Below are 23,587 nucleotides of genomic sequence, written 5' to 3' on the forward strand. Positions count from 1 at the left end.
ACGTTGGTTTATAATTAAACCTATTCAAAAAAACTCTAAATAACCTTAGTAACATGTGACTAAAGACCCAAGAATATCTGTTCAGTTCATGTCAGAATGACCAACCACGTTTCTCTAACAACTTGTTTAAAACGGTTTTAGCACTTCCTCCTTATTCCAAGTGAAGGTTCCTACCTGTTGCTTTGCCGCTTTAAGCTTATTATCTTTCCATTCAACGCTTCTCCTCTCTTAGTGGCAGCTGTAATGTGGGCATTCCTGCAGTCAGACCAAACAATAAGGGATGTGCTCCCTGCCTGTGGACCATTACATCATCAGCATGACCTTATATGGGGCTCTGCATTGCACATGCTCACAAGAAGGGGGTGTTCTTGCTCGTGAGAGTGACTGCGTGTGTCTGAGGAACACTTGAGTTATGTTCTGGTTGGTGTCAAATTAAATCGCTTGTAAAAGGCTTGAGACTGGACTTGGACCTGTAACTCAAAGACTGAGTCAGAGATTGAACAAGACTAGAGTCAAATACTTGATTCTACTTGAACTTGAAACTAAAAGACTTAAGACTTTGAGTTGAGTTAGACTTTAGACTTGGACTTTAACCTGAAGTATTTGAGCCTCGACTTGGACATTAGCCTTAGTGATGTCAGACCAGACGTGGTATTAAACATCAAGTCTTTGAGACTCAACATGGACCTTAGCCTCAATCGCTTGAGACCTGACTTGGACCTGCAGCATAAGCATGCTTGACTTGGACTTGAACCTCAAGATCTTGAGATTGCCTTGGACTTGCCACCTTCCCATCTCTTTCTCTGCAGCTTAGTAACCAGGTTACATTTAACTCTTAGATACAAACATGTAGTCAAGGACTTGATTCTCAGACCTCAAGTCCAAGTCTATTCATGTAATGAGCTTTTTATTGGAGTTCCTGACCAAGTCTCAATGCCAAGGAACCTTGCTTTGATGTCTTGGCCCCGCCCTGGTTGCCTAGGAGATGCACGTCATTAGGAACCGCCAAGACGTGTTCTAATTTTCATGTTCTACCGAGGCGCGTGTTCTCCGTTTATTAGCCGTTTAGCTAGCTAAGCAAGGATGCACTGGAGGTGTCTTACAGCCTAGCCTTGGTCAAAAATTACCCACAATACACCACGGTATTTTCAAAAGGATGGTGGATCAGAAGCTGGCAGCTACTTTGGGGGCAAAATTTCAAGTTTAAAAATAAGTCAACTAATTGAAAATGTTTTTTTTTTTTTTAGATCCAAAGAAGGTATCTATGGTTGGTTAGTTTTTTAGTAGTTGCAGCTTCGGTGGCTCGCGGGTGGTAACTCACTTATATTGTTAATTTAATAAACATATACACAATTTAAAAAGTAAAAAGCTCATTTTATATTTATATTGAAAATAATACATATAAAATATAACGTTATCTCCCGTGTCACGTGACGTTACATGACCGCCGTGGAAGCCGCGGTCACGTGATGCAAGTCTGTTCCATTTAACCATTTTCTTTGGCCAAGGAAGGACAGTGTCCTCGTAAGTAAGGCGCCTGGCCTCGCATTGAGAAACACCCTCAGAGTCTGTAAAGGAGAAGAACTACTTCACATAAACGAGAGTAAAACAAGGATCTTTTTTACATTTATTCTCTCAGAAAGAAACAGAAATCTGCTGTTTTATTTAAATATTCCATGTGTGGTTTCCTGTAAGGTCCTAGGTGTACTGCAGAGCGTGATGCGTTCTGGAACGCAGGTGCGGCACTACGCTGGATGCATTTGGAAGCTGCCACAGCGCATCTGGTGTAAACCAATCCATAGACTATAATAGCTTTTATTAGCTGCAGAGACAGAAACACTGCAGCGAGGAGCTGCTCAAGCACCTGGTGTTCATTGGGTCTAAAGCCAGCTCTTCTACGTCTCTTACCTGTGAGGTTATTGATGGATCAACACACTGGATTTTCCCATCACATTGCGATCGCACCTCGAGTCAGCACTCACCGTTCTCTTTATCAGTGGCACACTGTTTATCACAATGCTGCAGTCTTAGCGCTTCTCAGATAATAGCTGGCTAAATCCATATTCAACACTCTGCATTGTTCTTTCAGGAGCTGGTTTTGCATCAATCTGTCAGGAGTTTTTACTCAGCCGTCAGTGTCTATTGCTCTTTGAAACAGAGAGAACGGTGACGAAACAAATGAGCAGATCATTCCTGAAAAACGTACTGCACTGACAGCAGGAGTTCATCCAAGCTGACTAGTTGTGACTCGGTGCAAGACTCTAAATTAGTCACATGAAGTTGTTAAACGGTTTTCTTTGTTAGTTCATGCTTTAGGCAGAACGATGACCTGAGTGACTTGTCTTGATAAATAAAATATGTCACGGCCTCATGATGACTGATGTCACTGTTTTACCAGGAAGGCGAATGGATACAGACCAGGATTGATTTAAAACAGCTGTTATGTTAAATCCGGAGCATTCTGTTGTAGCTAGAAGTTTCTAAAGGGTGTCTCGGACAAATCTAAGTTCAGACAAGATGCTTTCATCTTAGTTTATAAACAGTTTAGGAAGTGTAAACAAAATCAAGATGAAAATCAGAGGAAATGTTAAAGCTGCTGCCAGTGGCTCATTAGGATAATCATAGTAACTACTGGTAGTTAGTGTGACATTACCATTATCAGTTGGAAAAGTCTTCAAAAACACGAATGATACCAAAATACCAGTTCAGTCATGTAAAGTTTATCTGAATGATGTTTCTACTGTGAAGTCTACTGGAGATAAAGAGCTCCTGTCTCACCTGTCCTTCTGATTATGGGGAATTTTGATATTTCTGCAACATACATGATTCCTGATTGAAATGCATGTTTTGGTGTACAAATGCATATGAGCCAATATTTTCTAAAGCCTCAGAGTGTGAAGCGATTGTGAACAGGATATGCATTCATTATAGATAAATCAAGCACCAGGTGGTTAAACAACACTTTTTATTCCATCTGTTAATGTTGTCAGTTTATTTGGTTTTGTTTTAAGTCGACACTTCTGTAATATAGAGGCTAACGCTTCTTTGCACTGGCCTTGAAACTCTGCGTAATGTAATAGCTGTGTTTTACCCAGAGGCCCATTCCAACACATTCTCACACCCAAAGCGTCAAAATATGACGCGTGTGACCAAGCCTCAATATATGACGATTCGGGATGCCCCAGCGCATCAGGAGACGACGATCAGGGACACGTGGCTCCGCTGGCGTCAGTGTTTGACGCCCGCGGTCACACGGACATTGTTCGACTATTTAACCTTCCCCTCACCCCAATCCTAACCTTAAGGTCAGTAACTGTGACCTTAAGGTTATGATTGGGGTAAGGGGAAGGTTAAGTAGTTCACAAGTCGTTCTAATGTCCGTCTCACCACCGGCGTCAGATACCGATGCTTTGGGACGGTGCATCATCAGTGTGTCCCTGATCGTCGTCTCCTGACACGCTGGGGCGTCCCGAATCGTCATATATTGAGGCTTGGTCACACGTGTCATATTTTGACACTTTGGGTGTGAGAATGTGTTGCCCATTCCCAACCAAGAGCAAATCTGATGTGAAATGGGAGCCAAAGCATTCCACATAGACGATCCTGTGATGTCACAAAATCATGGGAGAATTGCAACACCATGCATGATTTCAGACATCACATACAATATTAAGCAAGGAAAAAGGCAGCTGCATGTATCAAAAAAGGTCTGTGGTTTATTTTCGGTTCTGTTTGCATTGCCTACAGAGGTTTTAACAGGAAATCATATACGTTTATGTGCATGTGTTTATGTGACTTTTATTTTGAAAGTTTTCAAATGTTTTACACAGCTTTTGTGTTTGACTTCCTGTCTGCCATTATCTAAACTGTGGAATTCGACGTATTTTTTATGGATAGTGTATAAAAAATAGACTCGCAATGATAGAGTCACCTCGTTTCTGGGGCGCGTCCAAAATGTTACACTTTGCTGCCGGTGGAAAGGAACTGGTCGACTGTAACGGCGGCGGCTAATTGCTGCGTAGTACGTTTCTCTGTTGCTTTGTGATGCTTTCATGTGCAGTGAAAATAAGGGGTTAGGTGTGCTCTACCAGATGGTTGGCCAGAACCCCAAAGAGTTCAAAGAATCATTCTCTAAAACGTGCTTCAAGAAAAACTTTTGTGAATTTTAGTCACAGCAGCACCCAGACTGTTCAGTGAGTGTTAAACATGTGACCTGGTGGCTTATGTTTGTCACCGATTGGAGGAGACAGTTATTGGAGCACAGTGAATGAGGCTATGTGGAAAGGGTTTTCATAGCCAAAGATACCATGAACTTCCCCGTTCTGCCTGTCCAAACATGCTAAATTTGAATTTGGACAAACCCAGGAGGACATGGTTGAGGCTGCAGACCTATTCTTCTAAAGCTATAACTACAAATCTAGAAATAGTGTTAATAAGTCAATAAAGAACACCCTAACAAGCTTACATTTTTGTTCCATTTATGAATGCAGTTTTAATACAGTGAAGGGTAAAAAGTTGACCTTACCGAGAAATGTAAAGCGTCAACTTTTGGTTTTACCGTGAGAATCAGATCATTGGCGTGCCTCCTTGTGCAACGTTTGCTGTTACATTTTTATGCAGTCATCCAACAACCATCCAGTGAGCCTCCGGCTCTAAACTATGATGTGTTTGTTCCATTTTTGCAACAAACTGTTTAATCTGGGAGCAAACAGTTTGTTCATTCAGAGTTGGGATCTATTTCTGGTTCCGTACACACGGAGGGCTCTGAGTAATGTACGCTCGAACCAGATGTTGGGGATCAAACACACGAGCAGGCCACATGAACATGTTTGCTGTGACAAGCCTCTGCCAAATGACAAATAGTAGGGAGATGAAGAAGCGTTGTGTAACCGCTGAAGAATGACTCCAACTCTGACAATACACGGAAGAATGTGGGGTTTGGGATTTGGTTAAATCAGGATTGGAAGCTGTTGTTGGACCCCGAGGCGCAGTAGTTGAGATGTTCTTAAGCGATAAAATGACGACTGTTTTCAAGCATTTTCACAAGACAAATCTGTTAAAAAGGGATGTTTTTACTTGGATGAATGGGGTGATTGAAGAATAAAGACCTGAGCCTTAAAGGGATATTCCAGTCATTTAGGACCTTTACACTGTCGTCAGCTTGACCCCAAAATTCCACTATCTCCGCTCCGCCCCCGCTTTCCGCCGCCGCTCGCTTCCGAATTCCAAATATACTATACACGCTCTACAACGGCTCCGCCCCGGTGCGCGCAAACAGGCATGCACGGGATTTTCGAGATCTCGCGATACAGTCTGAGCAATAAATGCGGAAGTTAGATCCAAACAAATCATTGTGTGGGAGAAGCATCGAAAAGAACTGTTTAATCTGCCATCATTTGTGTTGAGAGATCAGCACGTGTTTGGATCAACAATGGGTGAGTACATTGATAGTAGAAACTGTATTTATGGCTTATTTTTGTGCATTAAAGTTCAACCGCCATTGATAGTTGTTAAAAGTTGTTAAACCTGTGCATATGAAACAAAAAAAAAAGCTTTTTGTTTATCGATTTATTGTGAGATAATGGAAGTTGTGCTCGCTCCTTTTCCTGTTGGGTGGTTGTGATTTCTGTCCATTGACTGCGGAGGTGCTCCGGCGTCCGGCAAAAATAGAAGCTATCCTATTAGGGATGAGTGAGTACACCACTATCTGTATCTGTGTCTGTATCTGTTCAACCATCTAAATTATCTGTATCCATATCTGTACTCGGAGTGGGCGTGGCCTAACCCGGAAATGGGTGTAGTTTAACCAATACGTTATTTTAAGTCTGATCAGAAGTTGCTATGTGTATTGTTTATTTGAAAACTATTTACAGATCAGCCTCAGAGTTGAGATTAAATGTTTTTGATCACAATAGTAAAGGAACTATTACAGAAGAAGTTTTTCAATAAAATCAGAACATTAATATTTAAGTGCATGAATTGAGAGAGAGAGAGAGAGAGAGAGAGAGAGAGAGAGAGAGAGAGAGAGCGAGAGAGAGAGAGAGAGAGAGAGAGAGAGAAGTTATGAAAACAAAACTTTAAATACATAGTCCAGCTTTTCCAGACAACTTAAAGGGTGTTGCGAGGGTTAAAGTAAGAGTCAAAGTCCCATTAGTCATCACACACTGGTGAAATTCATCTCTGCATTTGACCCATCTCCATGGGGAGTGGTGAGCTACAGCTGTGGCTGCGCTTGGGAGCTATTTGGTGGTTTAAAAATAAGACAATTGTGATTAAAAAATGTAAGGAAAGAAAGAGAGAGAGCGAATAGGAAAGAGGGAGTGGATCCTGAGGGAGGAGAGAGAGGAAAAAAAACGGAGCGGAGATAGTGACTGGCGCAGCATGAGCCGTTTTCAGCTCTGTCTTTTCAAATGCACCACGTACGTTACGAAAAATTTAACTTTAAGTATTTTTAAAGTAACTTTAAAAAGAGGTGAACTGAAGAAAACCTAGGGAGTACTGCAGAAACGTGAACAACAGTGAAGCAAGCACAGAGAGATCAGTTACAGTCTGTGTGTGTGCTTGGATGGACCGGACGCGGACTGAGCTCCTGGTGCAGAGTTTTGTGTGTAGGGAGGGGTGGGCGCTCTATGTGACTGGCCAATCACAGAGCGTGAAGACAGTCAGTTACCCAATGAGGATTTTCCTTCAGCACGATTACAGATATTTACGAGTTTTACTCGTTTCATGCTCGTACTCGTCAAAAATGCTTTATCCGTACCGGATACTCATCTGAAACGAGTATCCGGCTCATCCCTAGATCCTATTTTTGCCGGATGGCGGAACGGCGGGCGGCGCACTGCGCCGCACGGTCGCAGTAGTGGAACAGCTCTGATTGACCACAAAGGGACCGTTTTTGCTGCGGAGTTCTTGCCGGAGCAGAGATAGTGGAACTTTGGGGTAACGAAGGCGTTGCTCCTTTCTGATAAGAGCCCTTTTTTCCAACCCCAAAGCCACGCTTGGCATTAAAGAGTAGGTGAAGATCTCCATCACCCTGGGGGAAGTTGGAGAAGAACTTCTGCTCCTCTTCGACAGTAGTCATCTGGCATCCTATTAGGGGTCGTGCTGGGAGTAGATCCCGAGATAGATCCGGACTTTGCTGTAGGATTTTATATCTACCATTCACTTGTTTTTTCAACAAATCTGCTGTGGTGTCTAGTATGAATGGAAGCCTTGTGAGCCGTCTTCTGAGGGAAAAAAGGTGTGGTACTCCTGATTCAGAGGTAGAAGTTATTTTGAGGATAAAGACTGGTTTATACTCCTCCGTCAGCTTCAGTGTGGAGTCTCGCATACGAGATATTTTCCCTTCAGACTTCTCCATCACCTGGGGAGTTTTGCATAGCAATTCCCAACCAGGACAACAGAGGGCATAGCACTTTTCTGGGGAATCTCGCCACTATTACAGTCACACATCTGGTCCAAGATAGTGGGTGTTTCTCAATGTCAAGGAACCTTGCCTTGATGTCTTGGCCCTACCCCGGTTGCCTAGGAGATACGTCATCGGGAGCCGCCAAGACGTGTTCCAATGTTCATGTTCTACAGAGGCGTGTGTCCTCCGTTTGTTAGCCGTTTAGCAAGCTGAGCATCAATACACGGGAGGTGTCTTGTAGCCTAGCCTTGGTCAAAAATTACCCAGAATACACCGCAGTATTTTCAAAAGGATGGCAGATCATAAGCCATCAGCTACTTCTGGGGCAAATTTCTGTTTAAAAGTAAGTCAACTAATTTAAAATATATATTTTTTTTAGATCCAAAGAAGTTATCTATGGTCGGTTATTTGCAGCTTCGGTGGATAGAGGCTAGTAACTCACTTATATATTTAATTTAATAAACATATACACAATTTAAAAAGTAAAATTCTCATTCTATATTTATATTGAAAATAATACATATAAAATATAACGTTATCTCCCGTGTCACGTGACGTTACGTGACCGCTGTGGAAGCCGCGGTCACGTGATGCAAGTCTGTTCCATTTAACCGTTTTCATTGACCAAGGAAGGACAGTGTCCTCTTAAGCAAGGCGCCTGGTCTTGTGAGACGTATTAGTTTCAATATAAATATTGAACGAGTCTTTTACTTTTTAAGCTGTGCATGTCACACATCACATCTCTGGTGATTGGTGGTTTCTGAACAGCAATACCACATGTGTCCAAAATGTAAATAAAGCACTCACAATTTTATACAAATGATAAAAAATCATAAATTGTTTGATTTGTTTGGATGTGTAATCAAAAGTCATACATTGTCAGTGGCATTTTTATCTCAGAATACAAAAATCTAGTTGGAACTTGACTTTTTGTTTCCAAGCCATTCAGTCTAAACGCCTACGTAAACTTTTTGATTATAAATAAGGGGATCTGATTCATGCCTAAACTGGGTGGAAGTCTAAGGTAATACAGGGTGCAGGATCTTTTCTTGTTGGACGCACATTGAGCTGTTTTAAGGGTCTGTTGAGCTGTCTGCATGCAGCTGAACCAGACAGACATCCTCTCCTCTCTTGGTGTGATGTTTGATTCCTGTTGAACATCAGACTCACCGCCTCCCTGCAGCCGACACAGACAAGGTCTGGTCTTGCCTACACACACACGCACACGCACGCACACACACACACACACACACACACACATGCTCGTGTGATACACGCAGCCCAGGGGCTGATTACCTGACACACACATGACATCATCGGCTTGTAATCAAACCCATATGTCTCCTTCCTCTCCTCCTCCACTCAGTCTATCTCTGCAGAACTCTCCGGTTTTATCCACCCATGACTTTGTCTCCTATTTGTGATTTATTTAGCCGTTTCTCCCTTCCCCTGTTTTAGCCCGTATGCACCACCTCTGTTTTTGCTCGTCTCTTGTTTCTGGTCTCGACCTGATCCTCAGCGGGAGCTCTTCTGTAGGAATGGAACATGACTTTGATTGCCAGGCTAGAACATCTCGTGTGGACATTTCTTGGCCTTTTATGGCCAGAATGAGGTTTTATTGCCATTCGTTGGCTCTGGGTCTTTTGTTATGATGATAATCTGTTGAGTACGACTGTAGTGGCAAAAACAAGCTGGGAACTCTATTGGATTCAGGATTTCATCACCTTTTGAAGCTGCAGCTTCGCCCTTAAACATGTGAAATAGTCTGTTGGTGGTGAAAAGTAAAAGCTATGCTGCGTGTTTCATGGACAATGTGTTCTTGTTGCTGCGTTCCGTTGGAAACCAAAGGTGGGCGGATGGCTTTGACCTTTCACCTGCTGTCTCCATCAAGGCAGCTCTCAATACCAGACAGTGATTCAAACACTAGTTCTTAGTTTTATACTTGACAACATAAAGCAGTGATATTCCTGTTTCTTTTTGAAATAGTGATTCAGAGTCTTAGAACACCCCCCAAGGCACTTTACAACTCAACCACACACATTTACACCCTGGTGGTGATGAGCCAAAATGTACCTGCCTTGAGGCTGACTGACAGAGGCGAGGCTGCCTTACACAATAGGCACCGCCATTTTTCTCCAACCACCACCAGCAGGCAAGGAGGGTGAATTGTCTTGCCAAAGGACACAACGGCTGCGACAGACTGAGCAGGGCATGAGCCTGCAACCCTTTCAGGGGAGGAGACTTAAATCCTCTGCCACCGTTATCGTACAATGTAGTGATATGTTGTATGTTTTGTATGAAACAGATGTGAAAGCTCCGCCGACTTTTGGAGCTTTCTATCTCAGATAGGTTTCACTGCAGTCACATCACTCAGAAGTTAAATGAGTCACAGGAAAATTGGACTTTGCATGGCTGAACTGGTGTTTTGCCGTCTTTGGTGGATTTTACAAAATCATGGTTTAGTTTTAAGGATTTTCGGTCAATTTTCCACCAAATATTCAGCTGACAGCTGATGATGTAATTCTAATTTTCAGTTGTCTAGTCTTTTTCTCACTGCTTGCAATCTCTTTTATAGCACTACTTTGTGGTACAAATTATACATTAAAACAAAGATATTTTTAGTCTTCTTCCACCTGCGTAGTGAGTCTAGGACTGGGGGGTTTCTCTCCGAACCGAGTCCAGAGAGTTTACACCAAGTTTCCATCGACCAGTTATATTTAATCTCAAAATATTCTGTCTGGCTGTGAAGCAAACAGAATTAATGTCTGAATGCTGGTGACAAGCCTTACAGATTTACTCTCAAGTGGAGCATTGAAGCTTCTGCTTTAATGTCACCCCTGATACTTAAAACTTTATTGTTATTGTTTATTGAATGCTTTATAATTTGGACCAGACACAGAAACAGAGGTGAAAGAGAATGGACGGGTGGTTCCACAAAAATAAACAATCAATGATGAACTAGAGTCTGCTTCTAGACCTGCAGAAAAGGGAAACACAACAGTACAACAGGAGCAAGCTATCACTGCATCAACCTGATGAGGAAATATAAAATCAACATTGTTTTACTGAACAATCACAATAATAAATCACAGTGCATTTAGTGCCAACCACAGCCTTTAGACATGTGTTGAACGTGCCCAAGTCCATACTTTTGACAGCGCCATGTGAGCACCTGTGTGTGTACCCGCGCTTGTATAGGTAAGGTTTCTCTATGGGAGCGTCCAATAGAGAGTGTGAGGGGCCACAGATCTGCCCCCCAAAGATGTGTAGGAGATGGAAGGAGCTCCAAGTCTCAGAGATCCAGGAGCTGCCCCAGAGCGCAGGGACTCCAGGGAGACTGCAACCAGAAAAGCCCCCGCCCCCCTCGAGAGGCGCAGAGGATTGCCCCTGTTGGGGTTATTAGGAGCGAACAATTCGTAAGCTTTAACTTACTTTTGGATTCTTCAATAAATTCTGTAAATATGGAACTATTTACTGATTTATTAATTAATTAAGATATTCTTAGATATCTTCGGGGCACCACCCTTTAATTAGAAAGGGAAATGAATCCAAAACTCTTATCAGTCTTTCTTGAAGTTCGTAGAATCCTTGGAGCAGAGACTTCTCTTCGACACAACAAAGCTACTGGACACAAAAATCTGAATTTTATAACATTTAATTAACAATTTGTCAAATGAATAAACAGTGGAATAGATGAATAATAACCGTGTTATATGATTGAAGATGGATGTGTTTGCATGTGATGGAGGATGTATGAATGGGGTCCTTTGTTCTCACAAAGGAGTAGTGTGTGTGTGTGTGTGTGTGTGTGTGTGTGTGCGTGTGTATGGATTCAAAATGGAGTCTTGAATACAAGATGGCTGACCCCTTTGTCTGGCTAAAGTGTGGGTGGCAACTTGCACTTTAACTTCCAAAGCACTTAGAATCAGTAGTAACTTAAAGAGCAAGTCACCGCCTACCAGAGTCTAACTCCACTCCCACTTCATGTTTGAAAAATGCAACAAATGCTGTTGCTTGGCAGACCGAGAGGGTGGAGCCGCTAACAAATACACACACACACAGGCTCACAATGGCATTATGACATCATAATATACCAGATGACATCATAGCATACCTCTTAGCCAATAGCGGTGGCAGATTTAAATTCAAATACAGTGCAGAGTTTTTCCCTGACGACAGCGCAACACTGACAGTTTTAGGCAGAATATTTGAATTTTAACCAAGATACACTGAACTGCCAAATTATTGACTACACGTGTCTGTAGCATGATTAGACACTCCTTTATGTAGTTTATCAGCAAAAAAAAAATGTGATTTGGGGGTGACTTGCTCTTTAACCTTAAATCACTCAAAACATTTCAAAAGATCATGAAACAACACAAAAGATTAATCACAAATTAATATCTTTTAGTTTCAGCCTGGCCATGACAGAAACCATTTTAAGATACCAAACAATGATCAATAAGCAGTTTATTCTTTCAAAATGACCCGACGGACGTGTTTGGGACGAAAGAGGAAAACACGAAGCTACTTTTTAAGCAATAGCGCGGTTTTATTGCTTATTCTGGACTATAGAGTTAACGGAAGAAGAAGGAGAGAAAGAGATGAGTTGCTGATCACCAGAAGAGCGAGGCGTCCCTCCCTCTTTGATTTGACGGTTCTCCGTGTTTCTCCGCAGCTTTCGGCGTCGTCCGTCGGTTTGATGCTTTCTCCGTTGTTTGGCGTTCACGAGTGTTTCTCCACGGGCTGGACAGAGACAGCAAAGTTTCTTTCTGTGCTGAGTTATAACTTACAGCGTGCTTGATGGAGTTGTTGCTTTCCTCCGCAGTTCTGTGTCCTCAAACATCAGCTGGAGGGGAGCAGAAACGAGCAGATCTGATGGGCTTGCAGTTTAGTTTCCAGCAGTTCCGTGGGCTCAACTTGGCACTTAGAGCTTCCGCGTGCTCAAGTTGTCGGAGCGTTGACAAGCGTGTCCTTACCGCCAGGTATCCTGGGCAAAAGAACGAGGATTCTTTGTCTCTGCTGAAGATTTATGGTCTTAGTTCGCGGGAAAAGCTCCACGGCTTCCCGCACATGCGCAGAACGTGTTTCTGGTACTAGGCGGTGACGTCATCACAATGCTTCCGTGTGCAAAGCATCATGGGAAATGAAGTTTCTTGGCGCTGATGTGATTATTTGCTTTTCAGAGCAATTTAAGCACAGTCATTTTGGAGAAAATCACTGCATAGTAATTTCCTCATGAGGTCAGACCCTCAACATTCCCCCTTTTGGTTTCGGGGATCGCGCCCAAAGCTCGATCGTCGGAAGCATAGATGGGTTTGTTCCTCATGAACGTAGGTCGACTTGATTGTCGGAAGCACAGGTGGGTTTGTCCCTTAGGACGTTGGTCTCCTTGGACGCCTTTGTCTTTGGTCTTTGTCTTGGATCCTGGCGCCTTTGGTCTTTGATCCTGGTCAGGCACAAAGAGGATAGGAAACGGGATAGTCCCCAACGCGCATAACGAGAAGAAGCCACTCACGCAGGTGGTACGCAATGATGATGTCGTCCATGCGAGGGGTAGTAGTGTAGAAGGAGGAAGGTCGGTGGGCGGTTAACTCCACGAGTGGACACAAAGGCATCTCACCGCCGGCCATACAGTTCAGTTTATGGAGCACGCGGTGATGTACGAGGTCCATAGTTCGCAAACGCGCATTGACCTATGTGGTCCCAAGATTCCCCCCTTTTTGGTCCAAAGGGTGGATCAGGACAGTCTTTGGGCTAAAACAAGGACCATAAAACTAAGAGGTACTACAATGTGCTGGTGCGTCAGACAGAGTCATTGACAGACTGAGCTGGGCCGGCACATAACCACTAGTTAATATGTGACCAAGTAAGAAACAAAAATACAGAAAACCCAAAAAAAAACCATATAACATCCAAGAAAATTCATAGCAACCTTGAGGTCTCATAAAATACATTCTTAGGTCATACAGTCAGTGTGTAGCTTATAAAGAATGTGACATACTGCAACACTCAGATAAATATGTGAGGTAGACTAAAATGAGAACTACTCTTAGGTTTACAGAATAACAAAGAAAATGTTGCTCACCCCCTTTAGACAGGTGTGGTACATTCACGCTTGGAGTCTCCCCGAACGCGGTTACGAGGCACACCGTAGGTGAGCAAGTGCATCTTATCTTGGAGTTTCTTAACACGCCTGTAGGCAGAATAAGCAATCACGGCCGTGATGAGCCATCCCATCCCCAGGGCGACCAATGTGCAGATTAAGGTGGTATAATCTGTGTCAATGTAGCGTCTTGGGTATCTATTCATGGGCGTCAAAGTAAGTTCACGCGGGTTTTGTGTGAACTTAGCAAATTTGGTTCCTTCAATCAGTAATTGTTGGTCAATTTCTAAATCGAAGGCAAAGTTACAACCCCGGAAAGCGTCCATGATCTCAATCTCTGAGTCATGCTGTTCGAGGTTGAGGTGATGGAGTGTCAGGTTTCTAGTTCAAAGTGGAAATGCCTACCGTCCTTTAAAATACCAATGTTCAGCATCGACTTAAACCTATAGATGTGAGGTGTCACAATTATGGGAACATGTAACAGGAAACCGAGTTCTAATTTTCTGCATCAACGTGAATGGGAATTGCACTACCTAGGCTGTACGCTAGGTGGATTTGTGAAAGGTGCACAGTAGAGGGGTAGCAGCTGTCAAGCTAACTTTGAGCAGGTCCAGTGGTACCAAGTACGGGGAAATACGACTTTCAACCAAGCTGTCCAGCGTGGAACTTACTTCCCTGAGCAGGTCCTACATCAAATCTCTCACCACTCGTGTGTACACAATATCCTGAGGTATGGTTTCAGACAAAGTCTTGATTGCACGTAGAGATTCATTAATCAGAGCCTAGTGTAGGTACCAGAGTACTCTGTAAGGTTTTAGTAGGTACATCCTGTTAGCGGTCTAGGAAGGAGTTTCTCTTGGTTAGTGAAAATGACGGCGGGGGGGGGCTTGGTTCTTTGTCGGTTAGTACATGTTAGTGGGTTAAACGTGCACTTCCCCCCCTTTCCATTTCCATGCATAGAACTATGTCGAGACTACGTCTACCTCCTGCGGGGAGTCTGGTCTCTGTACCCGCGGGGATGGTGACGTAGGGTTTGATTTGGTTTGCATGCACCCATTTGTAGACAGGCTCCTGTCTCGCTTTGGTGATGCGTAACCTGTATGCAACTGGAGAGAGTTTTGCCACGATCTCAAATGGTCCTGACCAGCAGGGCAGGAACTTCTTAGCTTTGCGTGCCGGTTGGGCGAACCGAAAGTAGAATACTTTGTCACCCACCTCGTATTCGCGGCTGGTTGTCTTTTGGTCGTAGTAGGCTTTAGCGCCTTCTACGTTGGTCTCCAGTTTCTTCTGAGCGTGCGCGAACGTAGCTCTGAGGTGTGTTTTCAAGTCTGCCACATACTGATGAGCGGTATAGGCAGTGGCAACACTGACATCCTCTGGGTGATACAGGAGGTGCAGTGGTAGAGTCATCAGTCTGCCGGTCATCATCTCAAAGGGCGTAACCCCCGTGGATCGCTGGGGAGTAGACCGTATGGCCATCAGGACCAGAGGGAGCTTAACGTCCCAGTCCTTCCCAGTGGAGCAGACGTACTTTTTGAGCATAGAGACGACCGTGCGGTTCATCCGTTCGACCTGTCCGGATGACTGTGGGTGATAGGGGAGGTGGAATCTCACTTCCACTCCCAGAAGTTCAAACAGGGACGTCATTACACTGGATGTGAAATGAGTTCCCCGGTCAGAGTCAATGCAGAGTGGAAGTCCCCATCGACTGAAAACGTGGTTAATCAGCAGTACAGCGGTTGTGACGGCTGTATCGTTTGGCGCTGGAAGGCACTCAACCCACTTTGTGAAACTGCAAGTAACAGTTAGCATATATTTGTTTCCTCTTGCCGATTTGGGAACCGGTCCAACCCAGTCGATCTGCAGGTGGGACCAAGGGAAGGTTATTCCCCTGCGTTGCAGTGGTGCTCTAGCAAGCGGCTGGGAGGGTTGAAACTGGGCACAGATGAGGCAGCCTTGGACATAGCTGTGTACGTCCTTGGACATCGACGGCCAATATGCTACTTCTGTCAGTGACGCGAGGGTAGCTTTTGCTCCGCGGTGACCTCCAACCGGAGTGTCGTGGGCGTAGGCAAGCATCACTCCTCTGTGGTCGAGTGGAACAACCCAGCGCGGCGGGCTGTGGTCGTCACGCATGTAAACTAACAAATCGTTTTGTAGTTTCAGATGCGTGAGTTGACGATGCAGGGTTACCAAATCTCGGCTTGCGCCAGTAGGTGGTGACGGTTGTTCAGGCATCGGGCCCTTTTGGAGAAGCTCGCGGATGAGCTTCAGGTCAGGATCTTGTTCCTGCATGGTGACTAGGTCCGCATCATGTGGTTGTCTGCCTAGAAACACGGGTACCCCAACGTTCTGAGGTTCGTCTGCCTGTTTAGCATGGCGACGAGTAATCGCGCAGACCTCGTGAACGGCCTTGGGTGGAAGCCACTCGTCTTTGAATTCCCAGCAGGTTCCCTGGTCAGCACTGAGCTTAGCAAGGCGGTCAGCTTCGTCATTACCATCTTTCTCTGGACCTAGGGTCCTGGAGTGACCTTTGACCTTTTTCCAGTAGACCATTATGCCTTTCTCAGTGGTGAGCAGATCACACGCTAGGAATAACTCCGAGTGTTTCACGTCTCTGTTCCTGGCGTTTTTCATGTGGTTCTCCTTCCACATGGGGAAGTGAGAGATGAAGCTGTGTCTAGCGTAGTTTGAATCAGAGCAAAGGACGATTTGAGTGATGTCCAAGGCTGCCGCCTGCTGGAGGGTTATCAACACTGCAGCAATTTCGGCGTACTGACTAGACTTTTGGCCCAACCGGTAGTGATTTGGTTGCTTAGTGTCACAGTCCACCCAAACGACTCCAACCCCAGCACGGAGCTGGCCTTCGTGAAGGTAGGAGCATCCATCAGTGTAAACTTTCGGAAGCCCTTGGCAAACATTCTCATCAAAGTAGCGATGATTGGATGCGGTTGGGTAGACTGCGGCAGGTGTGTCCAGGGGGCCCATGACGGAGTCAGAGTCACAGTGCTGGCAGCCTGCTAGCCCTTGTCCTAGCGCTAGCTTGGTGTTCTGACCATACTTGACCTCAACGTTGTATCCTTGGAGCACCATCATCCACGTCGCAATGCGGCTGTTTGACACTCTTCCTTCGCGAAGTCGCTGGCTGTTTAGGAAGGTGACGGGCTGATGACACGTTTCAATGATCACTTTCTGTCCACCGATGTAACTACGAAAGTGTTCGACGGCCCAGACTGTAGAGAGGAGAGCTCTCTCGCAGTCTGAGAACTGGAGTTCCACCTTGCTCAGAGGCTTGCTGGCGTATGCCACAACTCTCATGTCCTGATCGTGTTTCTGCTTCAAAGCAGCGCTCAGGCAGTGAGAGGAGAAAGTAGCCTCTATGTAGAACTCTTTATCCTTGTCTGGGTAAGCCAGACAGGGTGCGGACGCCAACTTCTGTTTTAGGAACTGGAAGGAGAGTTCTTGGGGTCTGTCCCACACGAAAGGTGTGTCGTTCCGAAGCAGCTCAGTGAGGGGCCTCGCTGTTTCAGCGTACTCCTCAATGAACTGTCTGGAGTAGTTGCAGACTCCGAGGAAGCTCCTGAGTTCAGTCAGATTAGCTGGGGCTTTGATGTCCTGAATGGCTCTAATGCGTCCCGCTTGGGGCTCGACTCCATTAGGGCCAACCAGCAGTCCAACATACTCCACTTTGGTTCGACACCACTGTCCCTTGAGAATCGCCAATTTAGCTCCGGCGTCAGCGAGCTGTTGCAGCACATGACGGAGCTCAACCAGGTGCTCCTCGAAGGTTCGACTCCTCATCAAGATGTCATCGACATATATGAGGTTCCCTCTGGAAGCAGCATCTGACATGGCTTTGTGGAGGAAGATGTTGAACTCGGCAGGTGAGTTAGAGTAGCCAAAGGGGCAGCGGTTCCAAGTATATTGGCGATTTCCAAAGGAGAAAGCCAGTTTATACTGGTCCGCCGGCTCAACCTTCATGGTCCAGAAGCCGTTGGCTACGTCAACCGTAGAGAAGAAACGAGCATCTCTGACTCTGGCTAGCTCCTGATCTAAATGGATCATAGGCCACCTGGAGAGAGGTACTTGTTTGTTCAGTGCACGATAGTCTATGGTGAGACGCCATTTCCCAGTTGGTTTCAGAACCGGCCAGATGGGAGAGTTGTAAGTGGAGTTACACTCTCTGATGATGTTTTTCTCCTTCAGCTGATCGAGGATCTCTTGGATCGACTCATAAGCAGCGAGGGGAATCTTGTACTGACGTACAAAAGTAGGAGGGGCATTCGGGTTCGTCGGAATGCGAACCGTATGCAGGTTTGTGAGTCCACAGTCCAGGGAGTCCCTGGATAAGACGGACTGAAACTCATAGAACAGGCTTCTAAGCTCTGCTCTCTGCTCCTCTGACTCCAGCGCATCCGCTTTGTCAAGCTGCTGGCTGACTTCGGCCTCGAAGCCGTCATAAGGTTCAGAGGAGGAGGGTCTCTGGTGTTCCGGGCTTTCAACCGGTGACTCAGAGGGTTGAGTATTTATTGCAAAAACCGTTAGACACTGACCGCTGTCAGTATCTAAGGTTGCACTGCAAATGGGTTCCTCAGGAAGGGCTTCATGCCGCTTGATGGTAATCATTTGTGAAGGGAAAGTACTGAATGTGTCTACACCAACCTGTCTGTCGTTCAAGAACAACGGAAGTTGTCCGATCACGGGGACTGAAAGTTCGAAGTCATGGAATGAGCTATCTATCAGCATGCCCAAGGGCTTTCCTGCCGGCATGTGGATAGGACTCCGGGTCGGATTTTCGACCAACAAGTAGGCAGAACGATTGTTCAGCTCCAAGAGTGGCGTGCCACAGACGGCTAAGTTGAGCTCCAAGAAGTGTGGTGATGGCTGGAAGAAGGCCTGTGTGCCTGGCAGCTTCTGATGCTTCATCAGAGTCAGACGAACAGGCACTCCTTTGACCTGTGGGGGCAGAACCGTGCTGGCCTCAACCACTGCACGGCAGGCCTGTGGAATGGTCTGACCGGACAGCAAGTGTTCAGGGCCTTCTGAGCGAGGCTCAGAGGATGGTGTGGCTCGGGCCCAAAGGACTTGATTGCAAGTGTCCAGCTGGGCACCGAGTCGAACCAGCAGATCTGCTCCGATGAGTGCAGGTGGATCAAGCTGTGGTATGATGCTGAATGTATGTGTGAGCTGTCTTGCTCCAAGTTGGATAGTCAGAGAGCAGACCTCTGGCGCTTTCAGGAGCCTCTGCGGCCAAGTAGGTGACAAGAGCCGATGGCTACGTGTCACGCTGACCAGAGGGGGGTCCTTCTGACGCAGGTGTTCAAACGTCTGCTGGCTGATGGCTGACTTTTCAGACCAAAGAGCAAGGCGAGCATCTGAGATGTGGGTGCAGTTGATGGTAAGACCACCAACTATGTGTGGTGCATATGGCTGCAGGCTGACGTTCTTCAGCGAGCAGAGAAAAGATGAATGTGCGCGGAGCGGAGTTCCAGGAGCGGTTTCGTGCCTTTGCAGGCGGTCATCGTCTGTGGGAGCCGTAGGAAGGGGCATGACCTTGGAACAAGGGTTTTGCGGCTCACTTATGCTGACTTCAAGAATGGAGGATGGTCGGCTGCTATCTGGGTTCCAGGGCTTAGGTGTGTCCACCTGGGCCCACAGTTGACCCTTCTGGCAGTCGATGAGGGGAGCTAGACGTTCAAGCAGGTCCTGACCAACGAGAAGTGGTTCAGTGTCTAGCTGGCAGACATAAAACGGGTGAACCAGAGTCATGTCTTGGAAGGTGATGTCCAGCCACGCCCGGTGAGTGATACACTCCCGGGTCTGGGTGTAGCTGGTGATTTTCAGGTCACAGGGTTCTACCTGGACTGGTTTCCCGAGCGACCGCATGGTGTCAGACACGCGATGGAACAGTGTGGAGCACATCAGGGTGATTTCTGAGCCGGTATCCAGCAGAGCATCAACCTGTATGCACCCACCTACGTTGGTGCTACAGTACAAACGGCGAGCATGATCATGGTTTGTTAAGTCACCAAGGAACTTCAGAAATTTAGTATCAGGTTTCTCTGGGGGGTAGATTTCAGGAGACTCCTGTGATCTACCAGTAGTGTTCCCCCAGCTGATCAGGTAGGTCCTGGCCACGCTGGGGGGTTGAGCCACGCCTAGTCATGCGGACGTTGGCTCTGGGTCTGGCTGCTTAGAAGAAGACTTTGGTGCAGGGGTCTCTCCTGCAGATCTCAGCTGTTCCTTCTGTTTAGCTAGGAACTGCTGAAACATCTCCTGGAGGTCGGCTTTGGTCAAGTACTCACCTGCGGACTTGCGTTCGGGACTTACCTGTTGGCGGCGCTCCTTAAACCTTCCACTGTTCCAACCTGCCTGCCGTTGGTTTTGGTTGGGCCACTTCCTGTCTGATTGTCCAGACCTAGGCGGCCAATCAGCACCCCCCTTCCCCTGTTGAGGAGATTGGGACTGCTCTCGCGGTTTAACAGGTCTAGGTTTAGCAGATTTTGGCTTAGTGGGTGGAGCTTCTGTGCCTTCAACTTCCAAAGCACTTAGAATCAGTAGTAACTTAACCTTAAATCACTCAAAACATTTCAAAAGATCATGAAACAACACAAAAGATTAATCACAAATTAATATCTTTTAGTTTCAGCCTGGCCATGACAGAAACCATTTTAAGATACCAAACAATGATCAATAAGCAGTTTATTCTTTCAAAATGACCCGACGGACGTGTTTGGGACGAAAGAGGAAAACACGAAGCTACTTTTTAAGCAATAGCGCGGTTTTATTGCTTATTCTGGACTATAGAGTTAACGGAAGAAGAAGGAGAGAGAGAAAGAGATGAGTTGCTGATCACCAGAAGAGCGAGGCGTCCCTCCCTCTTTGATTTGACGGTTCTCCGTGTTTCTCCGCAGCTTTCGGCGTCGTCCGTCGGTTTGATGCTTTCTCCGTTGTTTGGCGTTCACGAGTGTTTCTCCACGGGCTGGACAGAGACAGCAAAGTTTCTTTCTGTGCTGAGTTATAACTTACAGCGTGCTTGATGGAGTTGTTGCTTTCCTCCGCAGTTCTGTGTCCTCAAACATCAGCTGGAGGGGAGCAGAAACGAGCAGATCTGATGGGCTTGCAGTTTAGTTTCCAGCAGTTCCGTGGGCTCAACTTGGCACTTAGAGCTTCCGCGTGCTCAAGTTGTCGGAGCGTTGACAAGCGTGTCCTTACCGCCAGGTATCCTGGGCAAAAGAACGAGGATTCTTTGTCTCTGCTGAAGATTTATGGTCTTAGTTCGCGGGAAAAGCTCCACGGCTTCCCGCACATGCGCAGAACGTGTTTCTGGTACTAGGCGGTGACGTCATCACAATGCTTCCGTGTGCAAAGCATCATGGGAAATGAAGTTTCTTGGCGCTGATGTGATTATTTGCTTTTCAGAGCAATTTAAGCACAGTCATTTTGGAGAAAATCACTGCATAGTAATTTCCTCATGAGGTCAGACCCTCAACACCCCGGGGGACCTCAACCAACAGCCGGCAGAGTCCCAGAGAATATCAGCGGCAAGCCCACAGGCCCGCTCACAGCCTCCCACCACCAAGCCGGCCGATCCCGGAACCCAGGGGCGACCACCCCCGCCGGGGTCCCAGCAGAGCCCAGGGATCCAGATCCCACCAGGCAGCCACCGGGATTAATCAGGCAGACGCCAAAAATCTTAAACCCCCTGACCCAGTAGCCGTGAAAACTCAGGCAGACCAAGGCACCACACCCCACACCAGGTGTGGCAGCCGGGGGAGGGGAGGCGAAGATGTATAGCAGCACAAGAAGTCCCAGGAGAAGGGAGGAGTCAAAGACGCCACCTGACATATACAGTCATATACAGAGACAGTCACAGTGAAAGAGCTTTTTAACTCTCACAGAGGAAACAAACAAACAAACAAAAAAAAAAAGAAGAAAACAGAGCCTTCTGCTGCTAATTTTTTCGTTTAAGATTTTTTCACTCAGCTTCTGCTTCAAGATTACATTTTAGTTTCTGGCTGCTTGTATTACATTTGCAGTCAGTGAGAGACACAGGTATGTGGTTACCACGGTGACCTCAATGAGCCACATTTGGTCATCACAGTTTTTCTAATGAACTACTAGTGGCAGATTCAACATTTCCTGGTTCTCTGTAATGGGCCATACAGATAATACAGAAATTTTCATTGCTTACTTTCTTCCACATATAGTGAAGATAATTCTCTGTAACCATATCAAATGATTTGGTTTCTCAATGAATTGGCAAAATATTCATTTTGAACTTCTACCTTGGTGCATTCCTGTATTACAGACCTAGAGTCAGTATGTTTGTGGTCATAACTTCTCCAACATGTACGGTCAGCCTGATTGTGGCAGCATGAATTTACAGCTGAATCCTAGTGCAAATGTGGGAGTTTCAGTTACCTCATCAACACAAGTGAAACATTTTAATTAAAACAAAGTATTTTTCAAAAAGTGAAACATTTTTCTATATTTTACATCCAGCCATTTTTGTCTGTTTATCTGGAGTCGGGTCGCGGGTGCAGCAACCTAAGCAGGGAGGCACAGACTCCCTCTCCCCAGCAACTTGGGCCTGCTCCTCCAGGGGGATTCCTAAGGTGTTCCCTGGCCAGCCGAGAGACATAGTCCCTCCAGTGTGTCCTGGGTCTTTCTTTTGGTCTCCTTTCAGTTGGATGTGCCATGACAACCTCACCAGGGATGCATCCTGAACAGATGCCCGAGCCACCTCAACTGGCTCCTCTCAATGTGGAGGAGCAGCGGGTCTACTCAGAGCCCCTCCCGGATGACTGAGTTTCTCACCCTATTTCTAAGGGAGAGCCCAACCACCCTTCAGATAAAACTAATTTCGGCCGCTTGTATCCATGATCTTGTTCTTTTGGTCACTACTCAAAGCATGTGACCAAAGGTGAGGGTAGGAACGTAGATCGACTGGTAAATCGAGAGCTTCGCCTTCTGACTCAGCTCTCTCTTCACCACAACAGACCGGTACAACGCCCGCATCACTGCAGATGCAGCACCAATCCACCTATCGATCTCACACTCCAGTTTTCCCTCACGCATGAACAAGACCCTGAGTCACTTAAACTCCTCCACTTGGGGCAGGACCTCATCCCTGACCTGGAGAAGGCATTCTACCCTTTTCCGAATCAAGACCATGGTCTCAGATTTAGAGGAGCTGATTCTCATCCCAGCTGCTTCACACTCGGCTGCGATGCCCTCAGTTCCTTGGGTGTGCCTAGAAATCCTGTCCATAAAGGTTATGAACAGAATCGGTCACAAAGGGCAGCCTTGGCAGAGTTCAACTCTCACTGCCAGCAATGCAGACCAAGCTCTGACATTGGTCATACAGGGACCTGTCAGCACGTATCAGAGGGCCTGGTACCTCAGACTCCTGAAGTACCCCCCCACAGGGCCCCCACAGGGCCCCCAAGGGACGCGGTAGAATGCCTTCTCCAAATCTTATAAACACATGTAGATTGGTTGAACACATTCCCACGCACCCTCCATGATCCCCTAAGACTATAGAGCTGGTCCCGTGTTCCACAGCCAGCGGGAAAACCACATTGTTCCTCCTGGATCGAGGATCAACTGTCCGACAGACCCTCCACTCCAGAACTCCTGACCTAAACAGTGTTGGTAGCACACTGCTTTCCCCTCCTGATGCTCTGGATGGTGGACCTGAACCTCTATAAAGTATGGAAGTCTTGCTCCATGGTATATTTTACATAACTTGTGTATATTGTTCTTATTTGAAAAACGTCTACTGCCCCAACAAAGCCATGGAAGTTTTTGTTAATGAGGTATTTCACCATTTTAGACATCCCTGATTGATTACCTGAAAGAAACAACTAGTTTTTTCCAAACTTCCCTTCAGGAACAAATGATTCTCTAACTGCATAACGATGAAAACACGTCATCCTCCCATGAAGTGATATAAGATTATAGGCAGGAATCAGTCATGTAGCTTCAGATTGAAGGGCTCCACAAAAGGGAGTCTGTAATTTACAGTCTGACAACAGCTTTTAACTAACAAAGGATCACAATTGTAGGTA

At 46.1% G+C, this 23,587-nt stretch overlaps 1 protein-coding gene across 3 annotated transcripts in view; it reads right to left on the bottom strand.

Moving 5' to 3' along the window:
* The window catches only part of filip1l (filamin A interacting protein 1-like), a 113,671-nt gene that overhangs the window by 19,334 nt on the left and 70,750 nt on the right, over positions 1–23,587 (bottom strand). Inside the window, exon 1 of one of the 3 annotated variants that reach the window (XM_015946667.3) lies at positions 175–3,130. The exons of the other annotated variants lie outside the window; for them this stretch is intronic. The gene's annotated coding sequence lies outside the window, so the exon portion shown is untranslated. Of the gene's footprint in view, positions 1–174; positions 3,131–23,587 lie in introns of those variants that run through there. 3 annotated transcript variants of the gene reach the window in all.

This window comes from Nothobranchius furzeri, chromosome 2, assembly GCF_043380555.1.
Source record: "Nothobranchius furzeri strain GRZ-AD chromosome 2, NfurGRZ-RIMD1, whole genome shotgun sequence".
Lineage (NCBI taxonomy): Eukaryota > Metazoa > Chordata > Actinopteri > Cyprinodontiformes > Nothobranchiidae > Nothobranchius > Nothobranchius furzeri.